General features: G+C 38.4%; 1 protein-coding gene across 14 annotated transcripts in view; it reads left to right on the top strand.

Moving 5' to 3' along the window:
• The first annotated feature begins 449 nt into the window (after window positions 1–449).
• PHF21A (PHD finger protein 21A) overlaps window positions 450–27,077 on the top strand; it is a 202,229-nt gene continuing 175,601 nt past the window's right edge. For 10 of the 14 annotated variants that reach the window (XR_005021052.1, XM_036862480.1, XM_036862475.1 and 7 more), the window contains exon 1: window positions 450–982. The gene's annotated coding sequence lies outside the window, so the exon portion shown is untranslated. Of the gene's footprint in view, window positions 983–1,148; window positions 1,168–2,154; window positions 3,216–3,791; window positions 4,016–27,077 lie in introns of those variants that run through there. The other 4 variants (XM_036862469.1, XM_036862471.1, XM_036862473.1 and 1 more) reach the window with 4 other exon arrangements.

Raw genomic sequence — 27,077 nt, 5'->3', positions numbered from 1 at the left:
CATCCGGGTTTTTTCCCTAGGCAATGGGGACCGCAGCACACCCCGTTCCTTAGGCAAAGTGAAATAAATTCGCCGCACCGACACGTCAAGTAGTCCGCCCGCCCGAGCGCCGCCGCGGGCCCCCACCGCCCCTCCCGCCGCCGCCCCGTCGCCCCCGGGGGGTACCGTGCGCCCCGGAAGCCATGGGAGGAGGCGCGGGGGCCCGGGCCGGCCGCCGTACAACTCCGCCCGGCGGCCCCCTCCCTCCCCGCCGTGCCCCTCTACCCCGGCGCCTCCTCTCCCCCCGCCCTCGTCCCCGCTTTCCCAGCCCCAGTCCCTCTCGCCCGGCTCTCGGGAGCGGCGGGGACGCGCACGGCGGCGGCGGGCCGGCGGGGCCGCGCGGCGGGCTCCCGCGCGGGCGAGTGTGTCTGGGCCTGGGCGGAGGGATCCCCGGGCTGAGGCGGCGGAGGTGCTGCGGCCCGGGGCCGGGTGGTGAATGGGCTGGTGGTGCTCGCTGCTGCTGCTGAGAGGAGGAGGAGGAGGATGAAGAGTTGGGCTTGTTTGTCTCCCACAGTTTCTCTCCTGCTGCTCTGATTTTCCCCCCACATTCCGGCCCGGGGCCTGTGTGTCTCTCCTGGAGGAGGAGGAGGATCCAGTTCCTCCCCCCACCCCCTCCTCCCCACCCCCCCTTGCCTGGGGAAGAGGAGGAAAGAAACAGCCCAGAGAGAGAGGGAGAGAGAGAGAGAGTGAGTGAGAGAGAGAGGGGGAGAAGAGGAGAGGAGGAGGAGGAGGAGGAGGGAGAAGGGAACAACCTACCATCTTAACACACTAATATCTAAAAAGTGCGAGAGGCCCAGAGCAGCAGCAGAAGCAGCAGCAGCAGCTCCAGCTTCTTCCCTCCCTCCCCATGAAGAAGAGTTCCCTCCTCCTCCTCCTCCTGCTTCTCCTGCTCAGAGTTCCTGCCTCCAGCTGCCAGGGGGGACAGCCAGCCAGCAGCAGGAGGGTGCAGTATCCCAGCTTTTCCATTCTCTCTTCTCCTCACTCTCCTCTCTTTTTTTTTCTGGAGTAGCTCTATTTCCCCTCCCTCCCCCCTTCCCTTTCCCCCTCCCCCCTCCCTCCTTCTCTCTCTCTCTCTCTGTCTCTCTCTCTCTCTCTCTCTGTCTTGTCTCTGGTGTTTGTCTCTGGGAGGTACAGGGGCTGCTTGCTTGGAGTTTGTTTTGGGGGGGAGGGAGGGGGAGGGGAGGGGTGTGTGGGAGGGAGGAGGGAAAGGGGGGTGTTCTCGGCAGGACCCCCTCAGTCAACTTGAGATTTGAGCAATAACTTCCCCTTCGGGGCGCCCCCCTGCGTGCCCTTCCTATTCCTCCCCCCATAAAAAAAAGACAATGGAAAAACCTTGTCTCCCCCTTCCTCCCCTCTGCCCTCCACCCCTCCCCAGGATAAATTGGAAGTAAGTTTATGAGCAGCCTCGGGAGCCTGGGCGCTGAGTGCTGGGCCGGAGCGGGTGACAGAGGCGGCGCACCGGGGGTGGCGGGGAGGGGGCGTCACATTGTCCCGGCGGGGGGCCGGGGAGGGGGCCGCCGGTGGGGGCGGGGGGCGCGGAGCCTCGTCCGCCCCCTTGGGCTCTCCCTCCGCCCAGGGATGGTCGCCGGGGCTCTTTCACTACCCCCTCCCCCCAGGATGATGTCGGGGGGAAGTTTTTATTATGGTTATTTATTTAATTTTTTTTTTTTTTTGAAAACCATCTTGTTTGGTGACTGAGGGATCTGGTTTAAAAAAAAAAAAAAAAAAGCTGCGGCTGCTGACGCTGCCGGGCCCGAGTGTGTGTGTGTGTGTGTGTGTGTGTATGTGTGTGTTGGTGCATTTGTCTTGGGTGGCCGGAGCAGCGTTGGGGAAATTCCGCTTATTCTTCTTCTTCTGCAACTTGTTATTCCGGAGAGTATGCCAGCACCCCTCACCCCGGGGCCGGTCCTCCCGCACTCGCCCCCGCATCCCGCGGCCGCGGGGCGCCCCCGGGACCCTGCGCCGGCCGGGGCCGCCAGGCCGCTCCAAGAGGGGCCGCAGCCGCCCCTCCCCCGCCCGCGCCCCCGCCGGGGGGAGGGGCGCGCGGAGTGGGACTCTTTCCGTTTGGTCCAGCCCCGTCGTGCACGCAGTTCCCAACACTTCTCGTCATCCTCTCTTTGGTCTCTTTATTCTGCTGAGCGGTGCTGTTAGGATTTCTTTTTTTCCCCTGACCACGTTCGCGATGGTGGGTAGCAGCAAGGTGGCCCTGGCAGGGGAGGGGTTGATGTCGAGATTGGGCACCGGGGGAAGAATGTCTCCTTTCAACTTTGTGACTTGCACCCCCGGAGAAGGCCACACGCCGGTTGTGGGGTGCAGATGTGCTGAGAGTGATTTCTAAGTAGTTGAGTTGTTGAGATGAGGGGTACGGCTGCTAATGGTAGGCAGGTTTTGTTTTTATTGGTGAATCTGGTGTCATCATATTCCGGTCATATGTTGAAATATTCTTTGTTTAGGTCTTGAAGTAGAGGCTCTTACTTTTCACGTCCACATTGTGTTGTTTTTAAATGATGTCTCTGCAAGTATGGCTTTCTAGAATTTCAAATGTGAGTTAAGGTCCGGGTGTATGCGGGCCTCAGCACTGGCCTTGACAGTGAACTTTGTGACTGTGTTTTGGATTTCAAAGATTTGCCCCATAACTGGGGTGCGAGCTGTGCATTTTTGTTAATAGTAGGTGTCAGGAATGTAGATGCTTGAGGTGGGGACGTTAGAGAAGGAAGAACATTTATATATTAATAATTGATAGCTGAATATTAGAAACAGATTAATTTGGGCTGATGAAATTTTTTTTTTTTTTAAGCAGTTATGCACTCTAGGAAACCTTTTCATAGGCACACTTTTTAGGGGTTCTTTAGGGCACAGAGCTTGAATATCTCCTTTTAGACAGGTTACTCACCAACATCTGTAGCTTCATTGAGGGCCTGATAAGGGGACTGAAACTGGGGCTATGACATCTAAGTGTACTTTTCAGTGTTTATGTTGTTTGTTTACATCTGATGTTCACTCACGTTTGGGCAGTGGAAATAAATAGGTCAGATTTTCTTTTGGTTTTTGAAGACTAGCCCTCTCCCCCTCGTCCCCCCCTTTTTTTTAAGTTTCACAATTTACTTGGTTTCACAGCGTTGTAGGAAACTGTTACTACATTTTTACTGGAAATACTATTATTCATTTTGATTTTGGTAAGTTCTTTTCTATTCTTTTTTTCTGTCTCTGTATATGGAATCTACATCGTGGGCTCAAAACTGGCTTATTAAGGGCTGTTTAAAATGTCTGAAGAATGCATTTTAAAATCTCAGGACACATCTTTTGATGGCAAAGAGGAAATTTTTGTGTGCAGTTTTGCTCATGTTTATGAAAAAAATTTCTGCACTTAAAACTTTTGTAGATATACAACTATCCTTAAATGAAGAGCATAGTAATAGTGCAGAAAATTCGCAAAACACAAACTTTTGGCTAACATGTTAAAAATATTCCAGGTGTTTTTCTTTATGTCATACTTTTGCTTGTCTTAGCATAATAGTGTTTGCAGTATGACTGGCATTGCTTGGATGGTCTTAGTAGTCTTTTGCTTGAGTGCTTCTGAAGGCTTTTTAGCATAGTTTTTAGCTAAATTTGCAAGCTTTATTTAAACATGTTGCACTTTGAACTCAGGCAGGTCTTTATGGAACTGGAAAAGTAATAAATTAAGACTCCTGCCTATGCCAGATTTTATTTTTAAGAGGTATAAGTGATGGATGGGGCCCTATTTCTTTTAGCTGTGAAGGGTCCATCCTTTTTCCCATTCAGTCATCTGGAAAGAGCTGCATCAGAAATACTCTTCTTCTGCTTACATGAAGAACTCTAAATGCTATCCAGCAGGAGGTGCTGCAGCAAGATAAAGGAAATCTATGAATTTTGAGGGTCTTGCTACTTATTACAGCTCTACTTAGCATCAACTAAGCAACAGGATTAACACCTTAAAGTTCCAGAAAGATTTTGAGTAAGTCCATTGAAAAATTCCATTTGCCATTTGAAACAAATTTTTGACTGCTTTTTACCTGCTTACAATATTACACAAAGTAGATTGCTTATTGTGGATAGCTTAAGGATGCTGCCCTGAGGTACAGAGTGCTGTTAGAATTATTTTAGTTTGAAGAGGAGTTATTCTCATATTGGTGAGTGGGGTGTTGAACACATTTTTAAAAATTATGTGCAATGGATGGCTATAAACAAAAGTAGTTGGTATGACTTGGGACTTTAGGCTTTATGGTCATCCCTGTAATGTTAATACAAGTGGGATATAGAGTACTTGAACTATTGGAAAGGGAGATATTGTATGGAAAAATTTTTAGACTTTTTATGTTTTTTTCCTCCAATCCATGGGCAGTGATCCTAATAGATAAATTCTTAGGCGCTCAGCGTTATAAATACATATGGTTGATGTATTTGAGTTGGCCTCCAAAGACAGATTCTTGAGCTAGAAGTAAAGTTCTGTCTGTGGGTATGGGTCATTGCTGATATGTCCCTTAGTAACACTTAACAATAACTGCATAAAGATGAAAGTATTTTTGTAGCATTTATAGCACATGTCCTTTGAAAGTCTGTTAGTGTTAGGTGAATTGATTTATCACTGGAAATATCATGCTACTGTGGTGGCTTGTAAAGTTTTATGTCAAAGTTTAAAAACTTGGGAATGTGTAGAAAATTTGATGAATCTGCTTTGAATTTTGTTTTTTAGGAATAATACTGTACTTTTTTCTCAATAAGATCAAATGAGATAATACATGTGAAAGTTCTTTGTAAATTGTCAGAAACCATGCAGATGTTAAGTTGTTGAGATAGGTGGCTAATTAATACATGGACAGAAGCTTCTGTCTTTAAAATACTAACTTTCTCCATATCATTTGGGAAATGAGTGCATTAAAAGTGCACCCAGAACACTTTATGAATTTTTTTTTAAATACTGCTGTGGTTACCAAAAAGCTCTTTGTTACAGTTTTGAAGCTTTGTTTAAAAAATGCTACCTAGGCAGTTTCCCTTAATTCAAAAAAAAGATCATTTTTCCTTTTGTAGATCCTGTGAAATGTGTATCCCCTGGTTAAAGTTTTTGTTCATTTCACCATTGATGTGAAGTAGTTGATTTTAGTGATTATTTAAGTTCCCGGATTCTTCTATAGACTCTTATTAACACACAGAGTAACAGATGTCACAGTTAATATTTTGATTGTTTTGACTGATCCTGCTAACTTTCTGAAAAATTCTTACTTACTAAACCTTTCAAACTTGTTTCAAAGTGAAAAAGACATACTTGTATGCATTAGTATTAGGTACGTGTGTGTATCATTTTTGTTTTTCTAATTTAGAGGGATGCATGAGGAAATGACTACTCAAATCTAGAGGAGTGCACTGAAATATTTTTTGTGTAAAAATAACCCAGAAGTTTAAAACTCAGAACTTTGAGTTCTGGCCTTCTTAATAGACTCTGCTCACCTATTTGGACTAAGGTAAAATGACATATAGATAATTGGGAGTCCCTATGTTTATGAGCATATCAAAAGATAGAGTACCCTAAATTTTAGAATTGACTGCTCTTTATGAAATAACCTCAATTAGAAATGAAATGTAGAAACTTGCTTCGGTGAAGGGTGAGAAAAACATTTAACTGTTTAGATAAAAATGAAACCTCTCAGGGTAATATTAACGTTTTCATCCTGCAGACAGTGAATGCTAAAGCTTTTTTTGAGGAAATACATTAAGGTTATATTAATGTGCTTTTAAATTTTGTATCCTTAGTATTTTATTGCCAATGTCTTTTGTATTTAATTAGTATTGAAAGGGAGAAAAGGAAGGGATTAAAGTTTTAGGTCTCTAACCTTTGACAGAATTCCTTTATATCTATATTCAGAGCTGATTTCTTGAAACATGTTTGAATTTTCATATTAATTTGTCATGGGAAATATTAATGATGTATGTTGACTTCTCAGAACTTTTGTACATGGGCTTTTTTTGTAGGCCCTAAGTATTCTTTAGGAGCTTAGCAGTGTATTTTGATCACTTTAACTTTACCAGGTGTGTATTTTTGCTGCTTTGAGGTGTTTTGTTTTGTTTTGTTTTATTTTTGAAGAGGTAATATATTAACACTGCATTAAAAGTATTGTAGATAATTATTTCTTAAATAGCATATGTTTCCTTCTTTGTATATTTGTATGTATATGTGGCCATACTGTTTTGTAGGCTTTCATATCATCTTATTTGTGTATTGAATTTCTGAACAGTTATCTTTTGTGAGAATGCTGAAATAGACCTTTAAGAATAACTTTTATATTGCTTGTCTATCAATTAAGTCTTAAACTGGGATGGTGGTGAACTCTTCCCTTTTAGAGATAATATGTGAGTTTCAGTCATCCTTTGGGCTTTTCTAAGGCAACTTTCTTACACTGGACACTTGTTTGGCAGTTTGAATGCCTCTACGCTTCTCTCCCTCCAATACACTGCAAACTGTACACCCCCCACCCCCTTGCTAAATAAAAAATAGTGAGCGGGTCTCGGCTGAAGGAAACTATTCTTTCCTATATTTTGGAATCATCTGTGGAAATGATTTTCTGCTTTTTAAAGTAGACAAAAAAGTGAACCGGTAATTTGGAAATAGGGAAGGGATGGGGCCTAACAGGTTGATGATCTAGGCTTTATTTTGACTCTGTTTGTGGGCCTAGGGGAGAAAAATAACTTAAACACAGAAGCCAGAAAGATGGGTTTTGTTTTATTGTTTTGGCTGCATTGAGAATACAAACTGTTAGTACTTGAGGAGAAGGAGCAGCAGAAAGAAATTGATTTTTTTCTGCTGCAGATCCAAGTATTGTTAACCATGTGCATCTCTAAAGCAGCATACTTACGTATTAAACAGTAGTTGATTCTTTTACTCAATTAACAGTCAGAACCCTAAACTCTTTTTTTTTTTTTTAAATTTTAAATAAGTACCCAAAACTTCAGAGTTAATGACAATAATTTCCTGATAAAAGTGGGTGATAGTAACCATGGCAACTGCTATCTCTGGCCTTATGGACAGTATGTTGTATTGATGAAGCTTCAGATCCTATAGTAGCCTGTCACTTTTATGGTGAAATGTAGTAGCTTGTGTTGCAGGTGATTTTTAGCTGGATTATGTTAAATTTGTGTGCCAGCTTATCTTTCCTTGTTAGGAATTTCTTGGACTGTATTCCACAGCATGTTTGTGAAGGTACTGTTGCCTGAAAATAACCCACCACCTGTGTCAGGCCTCCTGATGCAGATTGCACTTAGTTCTTTCCCAGCCTCCTCCTTCAGTCTTGCAGAAAATAGGGGTGTGTGTAGAAACTATATACATAAATTACAGCTCAAAGTTGTCTACTTGGGTTTGGACATGTTATTGATAGCTTAAAAAAAAATTTTTTTTTTTTTTGGAAGACGTCAGTGGATGAGAGAAATGGAATTTTTTTCCCCTGAATGTTCTTTTCACACATGTGTGTGTGAAATGAAGGGTGAGGAGTGGAGGGGGTAAATATTGAGTAAGGACTTGACAAAAGAGGAACTTAAGTATTATTCGTTTTTTTTTTTGTTGTGTGTGTGTGTGTGTGATGGTGGTATGTGTATAACTATAAGAATACATTTCCTAATGGGCAGTATTAAAGTATGGGAAATGTTTTCTTACGAGAATTTCCTTCAAGAAAAATTATTTATAAAAATATAACTTGAAAGACTGTTAAGAGAAAAGCTGGTAAAACAAAACTTTTTTGGGGGGTGGGGAATAGAAAGCTTTGAAACTGATCAGACTTTAAAAAATTGTTTTAAAAATTGTATCTTTAAATATAATTTAAAAATTGTAACACATCTTTTTGCTTTTTAAGGATTTCTTTTATATGCTTATCCTGTATAAGGTTTTTCTAATGTGAACATGTTGATCTAAATGTTAATTGATACTTTTTCCAGTATATGCTAAAGAATCTGTGCTAGGGCAGAGAACAACCAAATTTTATCTGGATTTGACTAGGCCCTGATAGTAAGATCTAGTCAGATTGTGCTAGATAGTTCAGTTTCTTGAAACTTACTGTGATAGGGGGAAGTGGTTTACTTACTACAAGTCCCAAGATGCATTGCGGTTTTTGCCTAACTCCAGAATAGAGCATTGCATGCTGGGACCTGTAGTTGATTTAAACAGCACAGGGAACCCTTCTCTCCTGTCTACTCCATTTTATACACAGCTTCCCAAGCGTTTAAGAACTTTCTGCTAAGTAAAGTTTGATTGTTAATATCATGGTTATTATGCTGCTGATATTCTAAAGTGAGTCTTCAGGAACACTCTAGTGTATTAGTTTACCTTAGATGAGTTTGCTGTTTTTTTAAATCAGTTGCTGTAAGATTTACATGTAAAATAGCGTACGTATGTATACATAGTCAAAACTTGACTTCGCAATTGTAAATTTTTTTTGTCTGTGATGATGCAGGTCCCTATAATTACAGCATTAACTGATTGCTAGTGTGGGCATTAGAATTAGAAGACTATTATTGTGGGGCCGGATATGTATGCTGTTCTCTTTTCTTTGAATGGGGACAATTATTCAGTAAAGTTGGACGGAAGGGTTTTTTTGGCGCCAGTATTTAAGCTCAGAGTTTTTTCTTCTTCTGTAATGATTGTCTACATCTTGAATCTCAGTATTCTTTAAATGGAAGACAGAGTCCTGAAAATAAATGTGATTTTAGTGTAAGTTTAATACTCAAAGGTATAGGCTGGAAGGTAGAGAAAAAGGGAAGGTTTCTTAAATAATTTGTGTATATTTTCATTTGTAAACTTAAAATTTCTGTCCTTTTGAGGGTTCTAATACTTTCACTTTATTAACTACTGTCAGTGTTGTTGCGGGGATTAAACGTTAAAAATCTGTGAAAGTGCTTAGCACAGTTCCTGGCCCATAATAAAGGCTCAGTAAATGTTTATAGACTTAGCAATAGTAGTAGTAGTAGTGGTTATTGTTATTTTAAAAAATATTATGCTTTACATTTTTCCCTCTCTTTTTACATTATTACTTGATCAGAAACCCAGGATGTTCTAACAAGGCCTTGAGATTTTTGGCCTATGGTAATGATGTGGCAATTCCCTAGAATTTTTTGCTGTACTTAAAATGTCTTTGCACCTCAGTTTCTCCCTCAGTGATAGATGCGTGAAGTCAGACAACCAGCCAGTAGCAGAATTTTCACCAGGATTCAGCTCTGCCTATTCAGTATTCTTTGCCACTGTGCCATGGCCTTTGGTTGACTTTGGAAAGTTCAAAAGATAATGAAAATTTCTTTTGTTAATAATGTTTGCACTGTTAGAACATCCAAACTAGTTGATTAATGAAAATAAGATGCTGCAAGAATGTTCCTCATGTCACAGTGTATGTAACCTTGGAAAAATTCTGTTGTCTTTAGAAGCATGAACCAGTCTATCACCACAGTTCACAGCGTTACAGGATTGATGTATTGGAGGCCAGTGAGCAGCCCCAGAAAGAAAATGTAGTTTCAGGTCTGTGGGTTGTACTTAAAATGTTAGGTTCAAAGAAATCATAAGTCTTTATATTATTTTTCTCTTTTAGGACACTAACTTCTTTTAGGCTCTTGAGATTGTTCAAGGATATTTTTATCTGCATGGCTTTTAGCTTTTTGCGAAGGGAAAGGGACACCTGGGAATACTGAAAAATGTAAGCATAAGTTGTGGTTTGTGTGCCTTAGTTTGAGTGTATGTAGAATCAGGGAAGTGTCTTTCTTATCTGCTTGGCCAGTCTATATTCTAGCAGAGTTCCTCAAATGTTATTGCTGAGGGCTGCTGTGTTTATTTAAGAAAACTCTGCCTTTAGTATTAATTATTTAAGTACTTGTTTATACAACAACCCATTCCACTATAATAATACTAACCTTTTTTTCCTCACAAATGTGAACTGAAACTTGTTAATGTTTGTATACTAGACATGAGATAGATTCTTTAGCTGTGTCATAAATTTATGGTATCTGGTCTGATATTCTTCCACATTATGAATGGTTTTATTTATTTTATGTTAACTTGTCTTTTCAAGATGTAATATTAAAATGAAATTAATCAGTGGTTACAAAGATGTTAAATCCAAAGGGCTAAATGTAAGGGAGAAAATGGTCTCTGGTATTAATTGGCCAGTACAGGAAGTTTGGATGAATTCTGTTCTACATTTTATAGTGTGCACACCTGTGTGATTCCTGAAATACTATAGTTAGGAATAAGGAGAGGAAAGAAGGAGAGTAAAACTGGGCAGCCATGTGTAATTATCTGTAGAGTTCTTTGACACACCTAAATTATTGAGCACAGTTTTCTGTCTTTTTTTAAATGAAATGTCTGAGACCAATGTAAATGAAATGGTTGTGATGGTGTCAGAGGACCTGGCTTTAAGACCAGTCCTGTCACTAGCTGTGTATTTGAGAACTTCATCCTAGCTGGGCTTTAGTTTTCCCAGTACTGTAGTAAAATGGGGATAATGGTAAAAGCCTGCTTCACTATGCTGCTAAAAGGATTAGATGAGATAATACTCATGAATGTACTTTATAGACTAAAGAAGTATCAATACATATAAATTGAATTTTTAATCACTAATAGATGGCTGGATTTTAAGATATTTGTCTATATTGTGTTAACAATGTTAATATTTTTAAAAATTTAAATATATGAGTTAGAATCATAATTGGTGATCTAGATCCCCCCACCCTCCCACCATGGCCAACAGACAAGTTCTTAACATGTGTTTACAGTGTAGTTCTTGACAACATGCGCTGATGCCTTTGTGTGTATATATCATATATATAAAAATATCACAAATGTACTGGTGTGTTACAGTAATGAAAAGTTTCAATTATGGGCTTTTATGTTGAAAAATATTTTTATGTGTTAATATACAAACTTACACAAATATACATATTTGTTCTTAGAGAAATGGCATGGTATAAGACTTAAAATATTTGGCAAGTTGTGAACAGTTTTTGTATTTTAAAGTTATCTGTTATAATATTAATAATAATAATTAACATTTGCTGAGTGTTTATTATGTTTAGTACTAAGCCTTTTTACATACAGGATCTCATTTAATTTTAATCCTCACAGCAATATTCTGAGGATTTACTGTTATTATTCTACTCCCATTTGACAGATGAGGAAATGAAGGCTTCCCTGGGATAACATAGGTAGCAAATCATACAATCTTACCTCAAGCCCAGGTTTGATTCCAGAGCCCCTCCTCTTAAGTGTCTATAATGCTGTACTAAATTGTGCAATTCCCATAGAAACCTAGCAAGTGAATTACTAAAGAGGTTTTTCAATCTACTGAAATGGCCACTACTTTGACATATCATTTTAAGAATGTTTCATCTGATTTTGGTTGGGTTAGGTTGAATGTTTTGGAAGTCGTAAGCACTGGAATGGATTGGAAATGAAGGCATTTGGGATAGTGTATGTCCTGTCCATCATTGTATGCCCATTGCCAAGCACAGCGCCTACTGTGGAGTGGGGTCTAATACCTATTTCTTAAAGGTTGGAATTTGGGCACGGGAGCATGATAGGTTATTTTATACATTTTTTTAGTAGGTGCAGATAGTTTACATTGGCTATTTCAATTAGTCCTTATTTAACTATCAACATTTTAGAGCGTTTGATGGTAAGTGTCCTTTCTTTTAATATTTAATGTTATTTTAATACTTTAAAAATATTAAAAGGCAGAGCATCGGAGTTATAAAAGTAATACTTGCAATATAGATATGTGTAAAGTAGAAGACTAAAGTTATCCCATTCTCACCTACTTAAAAATTTTCCTGTGCATTTAACTATGTATAATGTATATGAATTTTCAAAATAAGTAGAATTATACCATAATACTCTCTTGAAGTTTACTTTTTTCAGGTGGCTATTTAAAAAACTTGCTTGTTTTTGAACATAAGGCTCAGGTGGGAAATGGGGGTGAGGTTGGAAGGAGAGAGGTGGGTAAGATTTGTACATTAATATTATAAACCTAATGCCCTAGACTGATTATTACTTATGGGGCAAAAAGCATTTTAAGTTCTTTTTACTTGCACCTAATGCCTTAGAAATGGCCATTGTTATTTAAAAAATTTTAAAGTCTCAACTGATGTACAATGACAGCATTGGTTTCTGTGCTGCACAAGTAATTTAGAAAGTATCATTTCAGAAATAAATTCTGCTAGTTTATTCTGGTAGTTATTTATAAAGAGATCAGTTGTGGTTTCAGATAACTTTTTTTTTTAAACTGGTAGTCTCTCTTCCTGGTTGTTAGGAGGGATTCATTCAACATTTTCACAGTAAAGTAGAGTTTTAAAACCAAGAAAATGCTTGTGCTGTTTTAATTAATAGCGGCTCAAACCAGTACTGCTTAATGGGCATCCAGATATCCTGCCCAGGAATTAGTTCTTCATATGAGTAGTGTTGGTGGAACTCACCTTCATCCCTATCCCGCCTTACTCAGCCACCTTCAAATGCTATACTGGTAACCCGGCATTTTTTAAAGCAGTAAAAAAAAGGAAAAAAAAGGTAAATTATTGGAAGTGCCGATAATTTATTGAGTGCCAATAATTCATTTTTATGGTGTTATATATATTAAAAAAAAGCATACTCAAGACCTTATAATCTGCATTAAATATCTTTTGATTCTGGCTTTGAGAGTTTTGACTTGTTGATAAGGTTGTTATTCATAATTCACCTTTGTAATTTTTAAATTAAAAAATTTTATTTCATAGGTAATAAGTTTTTCATTATAGAAGTTTAAAAAAATTCTTTATAATTCTAGAATGCGCTCCTATCTAAGGTGATTTATACTTCTTTAGACCCGTATTTAGTGAAGTGCTAAAGCATGGCCTTAAAATTCTAAGAATTGGATCTGGTAGGGTGTAGCAGTTAACTAGTTTTAACAAGCCACGTTAAGGTTATTTCTTGTTGGTAGCATTCATGTGTGCTTTTCATTTTGTGTGGCTCAGACCATGCCCTAGACAGTATTTTATTATTTCTCATGATAATTTTATAAGTGTACAAAGGGCTCAGTTCATGTCATGGACGGTAAAACTGAGGCAGAGAGAAGAATTTGAGTAAGTTAACAGCGTAGCCTAATTTTCCGACCTTCTTATTCTGGTTTTGGTCTTCTTAACCTGTAGTATCCAAACTTTTAAATATTATGGCCCCCAGTAAATGTATACTTAGATATAATTTACTGAACCTAGTGTTTTGTGTATGTTATAAAACATACAGGAAATTAGAAATTTTTAAAAGGATGAGATTTAAAAATATAATTTGTGTTTCTTCCCACGGTCCTCTTCTTTCCCCCGGGTGGGCACACCCACTTGGAGACTAGCAGTCGAGATAGACTATTCTTCTGCAGAAGAGGTAGCCATGGGGACACCTGGAGGACCGTTGGTACAAGGTGTGGGGCTTTTAAGTTGGAGCGATCTTTTACAGCTTTTTAATTTTAAAGAAACAGCCTTTCTTTCTGTGAAGGCTGAATGGTCGAGAGTAAAGGCCTTGAGAGAGGTTAGCTTAAAAGACAAAAATATAGGCCTTATTTGTTTTCTTCAGAGTTGTCCAAAGGGAAAAGGCTGGCCTACCCTGACAGCTCCTGCTCCCACTATGGAGATGGCAGTGGCTTTTTCTGTTGTTGTCAGGCAGTTTATAGAACGCAGGATAGCTTGGTAAGCGTCTTCTCTGTGCCTGATATGACGTAACATTGTGGAGTATGCAGCATGCATGTTAAGTACAAGTGGTTGTATTTGGCTTGTTGCTGCAGCATTTTTGAGGCTGTCTTAAAAAGCGATTATCACTCGATAGAGTTGGATATGTGCAAATTATTGAAATCATCATTTCATGAAGACCAAACTTTGTAACTTGAATTATCCTGTTTAGTATTTGTTTACCCCCCCCCCCCCTGCCCCCAGAGCAGAATTCTTATTCTGAAAGGAACAGATGCCGTTAGCTTATCAGGACCTGATACTAAAAAGCCCACAAAAATCTTTGTGCTGCTTATTTTCTTTATTTAATCTATATGCAAAGCATATTGTAATTATTGCTGTTAGAGGGTTTTAAGGTGATGGTTCCTTCCCACCCTTTTTGTGCTCAGGGGAGATAGATCAGGAATGCCAAATTGACAACTTGGTATAAAGAAATAATGACCACTGAAATAAAACAGGAGTTCAAATAAAAAGCAAACCAGATACAAATGTAGAATGAAAATATCTTTTAGTAAAATGTTAGCATGCTGTACTTGGAACAGATGCCACATTAATTCAAAAGAGAGCCCAGAAAATGTGGCAACTTTACGATGTCAATGGAGGGAGCTGCAGTAGTTCCTGTTCTCATTGTGTCAGGTTCTTAGTACCTCCAGGTCCAGTCCTGTTTTTCTGTCTATTTATTTTCTGTACATATCACATGTTAATATACAAATATTAAATCCATGCTTAATATTTTTGTTTGTTATTAGTTAAATACATTGTCATATTAATAGATATTAGTATAAAAGCCCAATAACTTGTAATCCAACAGTAATTATTCTTGTTTTAAATATGCATATCAACATTTGTAGAATCTGAGGCAAAAATGGGCTTTTCTACGCACCCTTCAAGGCACATTTATGATAATAAGGTAGTCTAAGAATTGAGACTTTCAAAGAGGCTTACTGCTTTTTGAATGTGGAATTTGGACAAGTTACAAAATTATGAGAATTTTGCATTTTTTTCTCATTTAAATTTGTAGTTATCATTGGACATTTGTTATGATTTTTAAGTAGCTTAGATTCATTCATTCCTTTTGCTGTGTTTTTTATGGTGTTTGGGAAGAAGAAGAAAGGGTGATGGAAGGGTACTATGCACACTTGGGTACTTCCAGAGTGACATTCATTTTATAGAAGATTGCACAGGGACATCTCTGAATTGCCTGTAACTTGCAGTGCATGGTTAGTGTGTCTGGGTGTGGAGGGAGATGGGCTGGGGGCTCTTAACTTGATTTACAGTGTGCCACTTCCTGAGCAGTGCAGTGATCTAATCACTAGGGGCATATCTTCTGTGCCTGTAAAGAAGTCTGGTGCGCATGCTTAGAAAAGCACTACTAGTCTTCTCTCAGTCAAAGCATGAAGGCTTACAATTTACTCATTTTGTGAAAAGGTTAAAAGTTTTGTTTTTATGCCATTCAAGACAAGGGAAGTTTTTAGCATGGCAGTAGAGCACAGTGGTTAAGAGTATGGGCCAGTCTGCATAGGCTCAAATCCTGGCTTTGCTCTGTGCAATCTGCATTTATATTAGCTCTGTGACAGTGGCCAAATCACTTCACCTGCTGTGCCTCTGCTTCAGTTTCTTCATCTGTAAAGTAAGAATACATAATAGTACCCTTTTTCTGAGGTGGTTACGAGGAATAAATAAGTGCCTGACACGTAGTAAGCACTAAATAAATGGTAGCTATTGTTAGCTATTATTACTTAAACTTAATTCTAGATTCTTCTTCTCTTCTCAAGGCTTGAGACAAATGTTGCATAGTGGGGAAAGAGCCTGAGCTTGGAGGTCTGACCTCTGGTTTGGAATCTTAGTGCAACCACTTAAAGTTGAGTGTGTGACCTTGGACTAATTATTTAAGCTCTTTTCAAAAAAGATGTCTCCTGTACATGCTGTATAACAAGCATTGTAATGTTCACTTGGACTTCATTTTCTTTACTGATGACATAGGGATGATAATACTAACCTCTTTGGACTGATATGAAGATAAAATGGGGAAGTCTTAGGACACTTTATAAGCAGTAGCTGCTATTATCATTGCTATTGTTACAGTCCCTCTAAAAGTTTATGGGAAAAGACTAAATATGGAACAGCTTAGGTAGAGAGGAGAGTTTTCTTCCTGAAACGTCATTAGAAAAGGTATGGATGGGAAAAGTGATTTAATGAGTTCTTGTTTGTGAAAACTGCTGAGAGAAATATAGAATACATGGGAGGGTGTCATTTATTACAGAGACTTTAGAAAGTATTTTCAGGGCACTTTATATTTATTAAAACTCTTAGCGATAAAAGATTATTTTGCACCAAGATACTGGTGTTTACAGTAGGTCACTTAGCACCAAGGCAGTTGTTGATAAGGCATTATAACTCACAAGTTCAAAATACTAATCAGCTGGTCAGTCCATTGGGTCTGTGGCTCAGGACAAATTGCTTGTGTTTGTTTAACCCTTGAGAACATATGCTTGGTGTAAGAACTAATGGAAACAAATGTAGAACCCCAGAGATATAAAAGTGGCATACAAATGCTTTCTAGCAATGATGGACACAGTTTATTTGCCTTGTGATTTTGAGCATTTTTCCTTTGTGAAATTTCCTCTCATCTGGTGCCTAGTCTTTTCTTACAGTAATTGTTATTTTCTTTCTATATTTAATCATCATATGTTACCTATATTGAGCCTAGAAACTGGGCCTGAGAGCAGGTTGATTGTGAGAAAAGCCACACTTTAAGTCTCTGCCTTACAGTGATCTCAGAATTAAGATTTTTTTGGTAAAGAATTTGAGTTTTTAATATATTTTGAGGTTTTTTTTAAATGTATTTTTGAGTTTTCAATGTATTCATTAGTATGTAGGTATCTGTAAGTGTATCTATAGGTATGTATGTATCTATCTGGTAAGTGAAACCAGTCATTGAGGGAAGGGGAATGATCATTAAGTATGAAATATAATTAATCTTATTCATTTACTGTCAATTTAGATCTGAAACTTTTTTGATCTTTGGTCTGTATAGTTTTTTTCCTAAGATTCAACAAGTGTGTTTGAATATAGTATATGTTACCACTAGTGAGCATTTGAGTTAAAAATAGAATAATAGCTTCCATTAACTTTTTGTTCTCATTTACCCAGCTGCACCATTTGATAAAGGCCTAGTAGGTAGATAGAAGTATTTAGTATATTTTATTTTATTTTTTAATAAATTTATTTATTTATTTTTGGCTGTTGGCTTTGTTGCCGCGTGCGGGCTTTCTCTAGTTGTGGCGAGCAGGGGCTACTCTTTGTTGTGGTGCGTGGGCTTCTCATTGTGGTGGCTTCTCTTGTTGCAGAGCACGGGCTCTAGGTGCACAGGCTTCAGTAGTTGTGGTACACGGGCTTCAGTAGTTGTGGCGCACAGGCTTAGTTGCTCCGCGGCATGTGGGATCTTCCTGGACCAGGGCTTGAACCCTTGTCCCCTGTGTTGGCAGGCAGATTCTTAACCATTGTGCCACCAGGGAAGTCCTACTATATTTTATTTTGTCTGTGTTCCTAAAACATTGTTTCTGCTTTCTGAGCAGAAATTCCAACAAGTTTGTTTGATAAAGTGCTGTACTTTAGCTCAACCAATATTTTAAAAAATAAAGCAATTTTAATTTTTTCAATTAAAAAATTATACTACTACTTTACAATAGCTAGAGTAAGTAAAGCTTTGTAATTAGCATAGCATGTGTACTGTGTTTTCTTTATTTCAGCCTGTATGCAGGGCCTATAAAAGTTGCTTCTCTTGGGTGAATGGAATTGTAAAAAGTTTAGAAGTGTATTTCATTTTAACAAATATAGGAGTTAGAAGTGGACCCTATAGCCTCTTTGGGATTGATTTAAAGAATTACACAATTTTGAAAATCATTTTGTCCCTGCCTGATTTGTAAAAGGTGGGCTACTTATGACAGGGCTGAACTCCTGTTACACTTGTGCAGGAACCTGTCCAGTTCATGATGCATTAGCTACTTTGTAGAGAGGTGCTGCCATCGACCCTCCATTGCTTTTCCTCTCCCTTCTTCTTCTTTTTTTTTTTTTTTAATTTTTTTTAAATTTATTTATTTATTTTTGGCTGTGTTGGGTCTTCGTTTCTGTGCGAGGGCTTTCTCCAGTTTCGGCGAGTGGGGGCCACTCTTCATCGCGGTGCGCGGGCCTCTCACTGTCTCGGCCTCTCCCGTTGCGGAGCACAGGCTCCAGATGCGCAGGCTCAGTAGTTGTGGCTCACGGGCTTAGTTGCTCCGCGGCATGTGGGAACTTCCCAGACCAGGGCTCGAACCCGTGTCCCCTGCATTGGCAGGCAGATTCTTAACCACTGCGCCACCAGGGAAGCCCTCTCCCCTCTTCTTTACAATCTTTTACGTCTGTACCGTGCCTATGCTATTCCCGTCTGCTGTTCATCACTCCCTCCAAAGCAACCACCATCTTACTCTATTTCTCTTCAAAACAAAACATCACTGTAATTATTAGTTTTTAAACAGAGAGAGCTGTTATCAATACCTTAAGGCATAACAGTTTGTGGACCTCTCCATTTTGGGCCCTCAGCCAGGAGTTGGATAATAGCTTAAAATCACTTCCAAAGTAACTGAGTATTTGTGAAACATTTCATGTCTGGACTAAGGGAGAGAATAGAAAAAGACCTTTTTACCTCAAAAGTTGCTGTATTTTCTGGTAGGGGGTGAGATGGGATCATAGAGGGGGAGGGGGAAACCTTGTTACTTAACTACGATAAAGGAAATAGGAAGCATTAATTTGTTAGATTGCCCTTTGTAGTCCTATGGGCCTAATTGGAGAAAGAAAATGGAAATGTTGGTGTTGCTCATTCTGAAAGTATTTTGATTTATTAGTAGAGAGAGGGCTAGTAGAACTTCTTTCTTTAGTTTGTAAAATACAAAATATGGTTATGATACCTTGTTATTAGGCATTGATTGCTTTCATTTCATTGTTGGTGTTTGCATAATAGCAGACCTATTGTGCAAGTAGCAACACATTTCAGATTTTTTCGTAGTGATTTTGAACTCTTAACTGAATTGTTTTGGTAAGAAAAGTAAAAATTGGAAATCAGTTGTAGTTACATGTAATGGCTATGTTGGTTTTAAATTTAGTGGCTTCTAAGATCTGTATCAGGCATTTAATCCATTATTCAGTTACACATAGAGAAAAACATATTTGAGACAAGAGCTTTAACTTTATAGGATTTAAAAAAAAATCTTTTTATGGAAATTTAAAAACACAGAAGTAGAGTGGATAATATTAACAAACCCCATGTACCTGTTAACCGAACTTCAACAATTATCAGTATTTTGCCAGACTTTACGGTATGTGAAACATAACAAGGAAAGTAATTTTATGTTTTTAGAACACGTATTACAAGTAGATATGTTGGTATACTCAAAGGAAAAGTATGTGTGCCAGAATGTTAACCCTTCATACACTGTAAAGTTAATACTGGTAATCATCTTTTAGGATAATGTTGCTTTCATTTGTTTTTTGACTTATTGAAGATATCTGAGCCACCATCAACTTGATGGAGAACCATGTCTGCTGGAAAGATTTTAGTTTTCTTCTCTATCTTTAGAAACTCAAGATTATTAGTTTTGAATTTACTATTCTTATGAGTTGCATTTAATTTATGTGCACTTGCCTCTCTGCAGTGTTTGTGTGGACCACCGGTAATGATCATTTCTAGAGTATGTCAGGCAATATTTAAGTCAACTTAAAGTTGGAAATCACTAAACCCTGTTCTGTACTTTATCCTGCATATTCTATTTCTATTTTACCCAAATGTATATATTGATTGACTAGGGAATACACATTATAACTTGTGAAAGTTTGTTGAGGAGGGAATTTTGACTGTCTGCTATCCCTGGACCTGGTAACAGTTTTTAGGATGTTAGAACTTAAGTTATTGTTTGTTTCTCTTTAGAGGAGTAGTAAGTTGTGCGTGTGTCTACAGTTGTGGGTCCTGTTCATTAGTAGTTACTACAAGGTGATGGTAGCCTTATTTCTAAATTTCCTTGCTTTTATTAGTTTATATTAGACCCATAGGGGTAATTATTCCACGCTGATGCATGAGGAAGTATACATAGTCATTGGTGGTTGTGCATCTAAACCCCTGTACAGTGCATTGGAAAGATATCTTTTAACATTATGATGCTGTTTGGCATACTTGGTGAAAGGAGTGTACTTATTTAACAGGACTCTTAATAAGCTCCCTCTATACCAAAGATATCTTTTAAAAAATTATACTTACGAAGACTTTGTAGTAGTCCCCAGTAGAGTTCATCTAGAGCAGCAAAACCTTTCTAAAATAAAACTTATTCCTTTAACCGGTATTCATTTAAGTGGGTTTCTCTGTACTTGGTTTCCATGGAAATAGCGAATAGCTAACGTTATTTATAAGGTAGAAGTAAAATAGGGTGCCTAATGGGACCCCATGCTGCTCTGATGAAGAGACTTAGGAAAAAAATCCATGCTCATGGGATTTTTTTTTTAAACAAGGTTAATGGAAGCCCTGATTTCGGTCTTCTGTTACAGAACATATTTTTGGTTTTAAAGGCTAGCATTAATATCAAGCAAACTTCTTTTCTGGTCTGTATTGCTTTCACTTTCAAGTTTTAGGACCACTTACTTATCAGCATGATTGAGGCTTTATGCTGCAGACTCATGTTTCTCTGTGGTTTTTGTTTCAAAAGTTAAAATCCCCAGCATATTGTAGCTGTTTCAATTTCTCACTGACATTTCAAAGTACAGATAAAAAGCTAAATGTTCATCAATGATAGCAGTGATGGTAAAGAATCAATATGTTGGACTACATAGATTTTTTTTTTTTAATGTGAATGTTATGGAACCATTTAGTTTTCAGGCCTTAAGTCAGGGTTCTTCTTCATTAGTGTTGTAGAGCTAAACCTATGTAGTTAGAGAGAAAGTATTCTAATTTTCTGTGGGAGATAGAAATGGGGAAAATCTTAATTTCTCTTTCTTTAAAAAGTGGATTGTTGCCAAAGCCTTTTAATTGAAATAAGTGTTAGTTCTTTTAGTCTTTGAATGTGGATTTGGGATAAACCTTGGCTTTTTCCTCACTGCTACGGTAAGGCCTACTCTTAGTTTTCTAGGCTTACAGCAAAGCCTTGCGTTTCTTAAGCCCCTTCATGTGAAAGAATATCATTCCCTTTGTGTTTGTGATTGGTGTGTGTGTACATGTGTGTGTGTGTGTGTCTCACTAAATTTTTTATAGCCTGAAAGGCACCTGCTCATTTTTTAGCCTGGTGGGTACAGCGGTGCTATATATATATATATATATATATATATATATATATTTTAAATAAATAAATAAATAAATAAATTTATTTATTTATTTATTTATTTATTTATTTATTTATGGCTGCGTTGGGTCTTCGTTGCTACGTGTGGGCTTTCTCTAGTTTTTTTTTTATCATATGGTTTTTATTCTTCAATTTGTTAATATGGTGTATCACATTGATTGATTTGCATATATTGAAGGATCCTTGCATCCTTGGGATAAATCCTACTTGATCATAGTGTATGATCCTTTTAATGTGTTGTTGGATTCTGTTTGCTAGTATTTTGTTGAGGATTTTTGCATCTATATTCATCAGTGATATTGGTCTGTAATTTTCTTTTTTTGTAGTATCTTTGTCTGGTTTTGGTATCAGGGTGACGGTGGCCTCATAGAATGAGTTTGGGAGTGTTCCTTCCTCTGCAAATTTTTGGAAGAGTTTGAGAAGGATGAGTGTTAGCTCTTCTCTAAATGTTTGATAGAATTCACCTGTGAAGCCATCTGGTCCTGGACTTTTGTTTGTTGGAAGATTTTTAATCACAGTTTCAATTTCATTACTTGTGATTGGTCTGTTCATATTTTCTGTTTCTTCCTGGTTCAGTCTTGGAAGGTTATACCTTTCTAAGAATTTGTCCATTTCTTCCAGGTTGTCCATTTTATTGGCATAGAGTTGCTTGTAGTAGTCTCTTAGGATGCTTTGTATTTCTGCGGTGTCTGTTGTAACTTCTCCTTTTTCATTTCTAATTTTATTGATTTGAGTCCTCTCCCTCTTTTTTTTTGATGAGTCTGGCTAATGGCTTATCAATTTTGTTTATCTTCTCAAAGAACCAGCTTTTATTTTATTGATCTTTGCTATTGTTTTCTTTGTTTCTATTTCATTTATGTCTGCTCTGATCTTTATGACTTCTTTCCTTCTGCCAACTTTGGGTTTTGTTTGTTCTTCTTTCTCTAGCTCCTTTAGGTGTAAGGTTAGATTGTTTACTAGAGATTTTTCTTGTTTCTTGAGGTAGGCTTGTATTGCTGTAAACTTCCCTCTTAGAACTGCTTTTGCTGCATCCCAGAGGTTTTGGATTGTCATCTTTTCATTGTCATTTGTCTCTAGGTATTTTTTGATTTCTTCTTTGATTTCTTCAGTGATCTCTTGGTTATTTAGTAACATATTGTTTAGCCTCCATGTGTTCGTGTTTTTTATGTTTTTTTCCCTGTAATTCATTCCTAATCTCATAGCGTTGTGGTCAGAAAAGATGCTTGATATGATTTCAATTTTCTTAAATTTACTGAGGCTTGATTTGTGACCCAAGATGTGATCTCTCCTGGAGAATGTTCCGTGCGCACTTGAGAAGAAAATGTAATCTGCTGTTTTTGGATGGAATGTCCTATAAATATCAATTAAATCTGTCTGGTCTATTGTGTCATTTAAAGCTTGTGTTTCCTTATTAATATTCTGTCTGGATGATCTGTCCATTGGTGTAAGTGAGGTGTTAAAGTGCCCCACTATTACTGTGTTACTGTCGATTTCCTCTTTTATAGCTGTTAGCAGTTGCCTTATGTATTGAGGTGCTCCTATGTTGGGTGCATATATATTTATTTATAATTGTTATATCTTCTTTTTGGATTGATCCCTTGATCATTATGTAGTTTCCTTCCTTGTCTCTTGTAACATTCTTTATTTTAAAGTCTATTTTATCTGATATGAGTATTGCTACTCCAGCTTTCTTTTGATTTCCATTTGCATGGAATATCTTTTTCCATCCCCTCACTCTCAGTCTGTATGTGTCCCTAGGTCTGAAGTGGGTCTCTTGTAGACAGCATATATATGGGTCTTGTTTTTGTATCCATTCAACAAGCCTGTGTCTTTTGGTTGGAGCATTTAATCCATTCACGTTTAAGGTAATTATTGATATGTATGTTCCTATGACCATTTTCTTAATTGTTTTGGATTTTGTTTTTGTAGGTCCTTTTCTTCTCTTGTGTTTCCCACTTAGAGAAGTTCCTTTAGCATTTGTTGTGGAGCTGGTTTGGTGGTGCTGAATTCTCTTAGCTTTTGCTTGTCTGTAAAGCTTTTGATTTCTCCATCGAATCTGAATGAGATCCTTGCCAGGTAGAGTAATCTTGGTTGTAGGTTCTTCCCTTTCATCACTTTAAGTATATCATGCCACTGCCTTCTGGCTTGTAGAGTTTCTGCTGAGAAATCCGCTGTTAACCTTATGGGAGTTCCCTTGTATGTTATTTGTCGTTTTTCCCTTGCTGCTTTCAATAATTTTTCTTTGTCTTTAATTTTTGCCAATTTGATTACTATGTGTCTCGGCATGTTTCTCCTTGGGTTTATCCTGTATGGGACTTGCTGTGCTTCCTGGACTTGGGTGGCTATTTCCTTTCCCATGTTAGGGAAGTTTTCTACTATAATCTCTTCAAATATTTTCTCTGGTCCTTTCTCTCTCTCTTCTCCTTCTGGGACCCCTATAATGCAAATGTTGTGTTTAATGTTGTCCCAGAGGTCTCTTAGGCTGTCTTCATTTCTTTTCATTCTTTTTTCTTTAGTCTGTTCTGCAGCAGTGAATTCCACCATTCTGTCTTCCAGGTCACTTATCCGTTCTTCTGCCTCAGTTATTCTGCTATTGATTCCTTCTGTTGTATTTTTCATTTCAGTTATTGTATTGTTCATCTCTGTTTGTTTGTTCTTTAATTCTTCTAGGTCTTTGTTAAACATTTCTTGCATCTTCTCGATCTTTGCCTCCATTGTTTTTCCGAGGTCGTGGATCATCTTCACTATCATTATTCTGAATTCTTTTTCTGGAAGGTTGCCTATCTCCACTTCATTTAGTTGTTTTTCTGGGGTTTTATCTTGGTCCTTCATCTGGTACCTAGCCCTCTGCCTTTTCATCATGTCTGTCTTTCTGTGACTGTGGTTTTTGTTCCACAGGCTGCAGGATTGTAGTTTTTCTTGCTTCTGCTCTCTGCCCTGTGGTCAGTTGCAGCGAGCGGGGGCTACTCTTTGTTGTGGTGTGCAAGCTTCTCATTGCAGTGGCTTTTCTTTGTTGTGGAGTATGGACTCTAGGCACCCGGGCTTCAGTAGTTGTGGCACGTGGACTCAGTAGTTGTGGCTCACGGGCTCAGTAGTTGGGCTCGTGGGCTCTAGAGCACAGGCTCAGTAGTTGCGGCGCATGGGCTTAGTTGCTCCGTGGCATGTGGGATCTTCCTGGACCAAGGCTCAAGCCCGTGTCCCCTGCATTGGCAGGCGGATTCTTAACCACTGCACCACCAGGGAAGTCCCAGCAGTGTTATATTGAGAAGTGAGGGAGTATGGAACACAGTAAGGTGCTATAATTTTTATTTAGTTCGTTTTGGTCATCCTTGTCAGCTTGTGATTGTTATCCGTTTGTCTGGAAGTGCTTTGTGATTATTCCTGGCTATCAGTGCAGCAGGAGTTTTCTTCTGTGTTTTAAAGGCAAGGATTGTAGTGTACTTAAGGCTCCATCAGGGGAGGAGTTTTTGTTTTGTTATGGGGTGTGTGTGTGTGTGTTTGTGTGTGTGTGTTTCTTTGGACAAGCTTCTGCTACAGTTAGGTTTTCTGTGCTCTGGTTTAAAAATTTTTAGTTGTTTTAATCCTGTTGAATTTTTGTGTGAGGTATTTTATCTCCAGCAGTTCACTAGTTTTTTTCTGTGCTTATTGGTGCTATTTTTTAAAATTTCCTTTATGTGGTAATTGTTCTTTTAGTTTAGCTTTTTCTCGTATATTTTTAAAATTAGGTGTTAACCAATGACCTTCCTTAGTGACTTTTACTTGAATTATCTTTGTGCTTTGGAGACATAGGAATTGGGTTCTATTATCCCATCTCTGAGAGAACAAGTCCCAGTAGTTGCAGTTAGTGCAACAGAAAGGTTTTTCACAGATGCACTGCTGGGCATTGATCCTCCTCCTTGGTGCCTATGGTTTACACCCAGAACTCCCATTAGTGTTAATAGGCACTTGCTTAAATCCCTATACACCAAGATAAATCCAAACTCTTTTGTAATGCTGTATAGATACCTCAGTTGTTTTTTTTGTTGATGGTAAGAGTTTTGGTCCTGAGGTTAACTGATTATTAAGATAAGAGTTTGAGTTGTCTTGGGATATGGGGTGATTTACTAAGTCTGATCTGTAATTAAGAAGGTTATGTTATGATGATTAGACTCAGAAAACATTTATACCTTTGTGAACTGTGGAAGCTTGTGAATAAGAATTTTTGTACTTTATAACATGATGAAGCAAGATTTCTTCTTTCCATTTATTTTTCTTAATACTTATCCACTACAAAATAAATGATTTTACAAGTTTTTGTACATATTGTAAGAACTTAGTAAAAATTATTTTTTTTATTTGTAAGCCTTTCCACAATTACTCTCTAGCATTTTAAGTCAGCTAATGCTGCTCACATTTTTCAAGCATATAGAAGCTAATAATCTGCACTGTCTTAGAGCGTGGACATTGCATCACTGTTCAAGGATTAGATAATCACTGTTTACTATGCTTATCTGAATTTTTGGATTTTTGTTACTTTATTTGTGTATAGTCTAATGGAAGGATTCCTAGATTGAGAGCAGTAAATTTGGGTTTTAGACTGGGCTTTGCCTCTTATAATCTTTATAGCTTGTGGCTAGACATCTAGACTTTTTGGACCACTGTTCTTGAAATGAAGGTGTGGATCTGGCACTCTGGGGTGTCCATTCTAGCTTTAGGCTATTTGAAGACCCACTTTCCCAGGTACCAAAGGAAATAGAGGACTGTAAGGCAATGGTTCCTAATCCTGGCTATCCATCAGAATCTTCTGGGGGAACTTTAAATAAAATATAGATACCTGGGCTCCAAATCAGACATAATGATTTCAGAATCTTTAAGGGTAGGGCATGTGAATCTATGTATTTTTTGAAGTTTTAGAGTTATCCTGATTCTAAGTTTGAGAACTACTGGTGCAAGACATTATTTCTATTCTACTTGTGTGTGTGTGTGTCTAGTTAGGGAAAAATGACAGGTAAGTAACAGTGTGAGACAGTATGTGGTTAAATTCTAAGATGAATGAGAGAGATGATAAACAGTTTGAGAATTCAAAGAAGGGAGAACTGGGAGTTGGGAAGGTCTCCATTAATCAGTGAGTCTTTATCTGGACCCTAATGACTGGGTGGGATTTGGATAGGCAGAGAAAAGGTAAAAAAGGGTATTCTTGGTATAAGAAAGAGCATCCCCCAAGTGAAAGTTTGGGGAGGAGAACAATTCTGATGAATGTTTTAGTCCTTTAGTATTCTACTCTTGCAACTGCTATAGATTTCCTAAACATTTGAGGGAGTGAGCCGTGAAGATATTTGATGGGAGAGAGTGTTCCAGAAGAGCCCTGAGAAGGGAACTTGTTTGGAGTTTCAGAAGTACAAAACAGAGGCCAGTGGCTGGAGCAGATTGAGCAATGGGGAGAGGGAAGGAGATGAGGTCTGAGAGTAACAGAGGCTCAAATCACTTAGAGCCTTGTGGGCCATTGTAAAGGACTTCTGCTTTTTCTCTGAGTATCATGGGAAGCCATTGGAGGATTTTGAGCAGAGGAGTAACTAGCTCTGTCTTGGATTTTAAAAAGGTCACTCTGGCTACTGAGAGAATAGACTTTGGGGGACAAAGATGGTAGTGGGGAGGCCAATTAGGAGGCTATTGCAGTAATGCAGGTGAAAGATGATGGTGACTTGGACCAAGGAAGTGGTAGTATATTTGAGACCAGTGGTCAAAGTCCATGTATTTTGAAGGCAGAGGCAAGATGGTCAGTTACAGGATTGGATGTAGGGTGTGGGAAAGAGAGGAGTCAATGATGACTTTAAGGTTTTGGCCTGAAGGGATAGAGTTGCCATTTATTGAAATGGGGATGACTCTGGGGAGGAGGTTGGGGGACAGGTAGTCAAGAGTTTAGTTTTGGACTTGTTGAGCTTGAGGAGCCAATTTGACAGGTGTTGA

This window comes from Balaenoptera musculus, chromosome 8 (assembly GCF_009873245.2).
Source record: "Balaenoptera musculus isolate JJ_BM4_2016_0621 chromosome 8, mBalMus1.pri.v3, whole genome shotgun sequence".
Lineage (NCBI taxonomy): Eukaryota > Metazoa > Chordata > Mammalia > Artiodactyla > Balaenopteridae > Balaenoptera > Balaenoptera musculus.
This window is presented reverse-complemented; position numbering and strand designations above follow the sequence as displayed.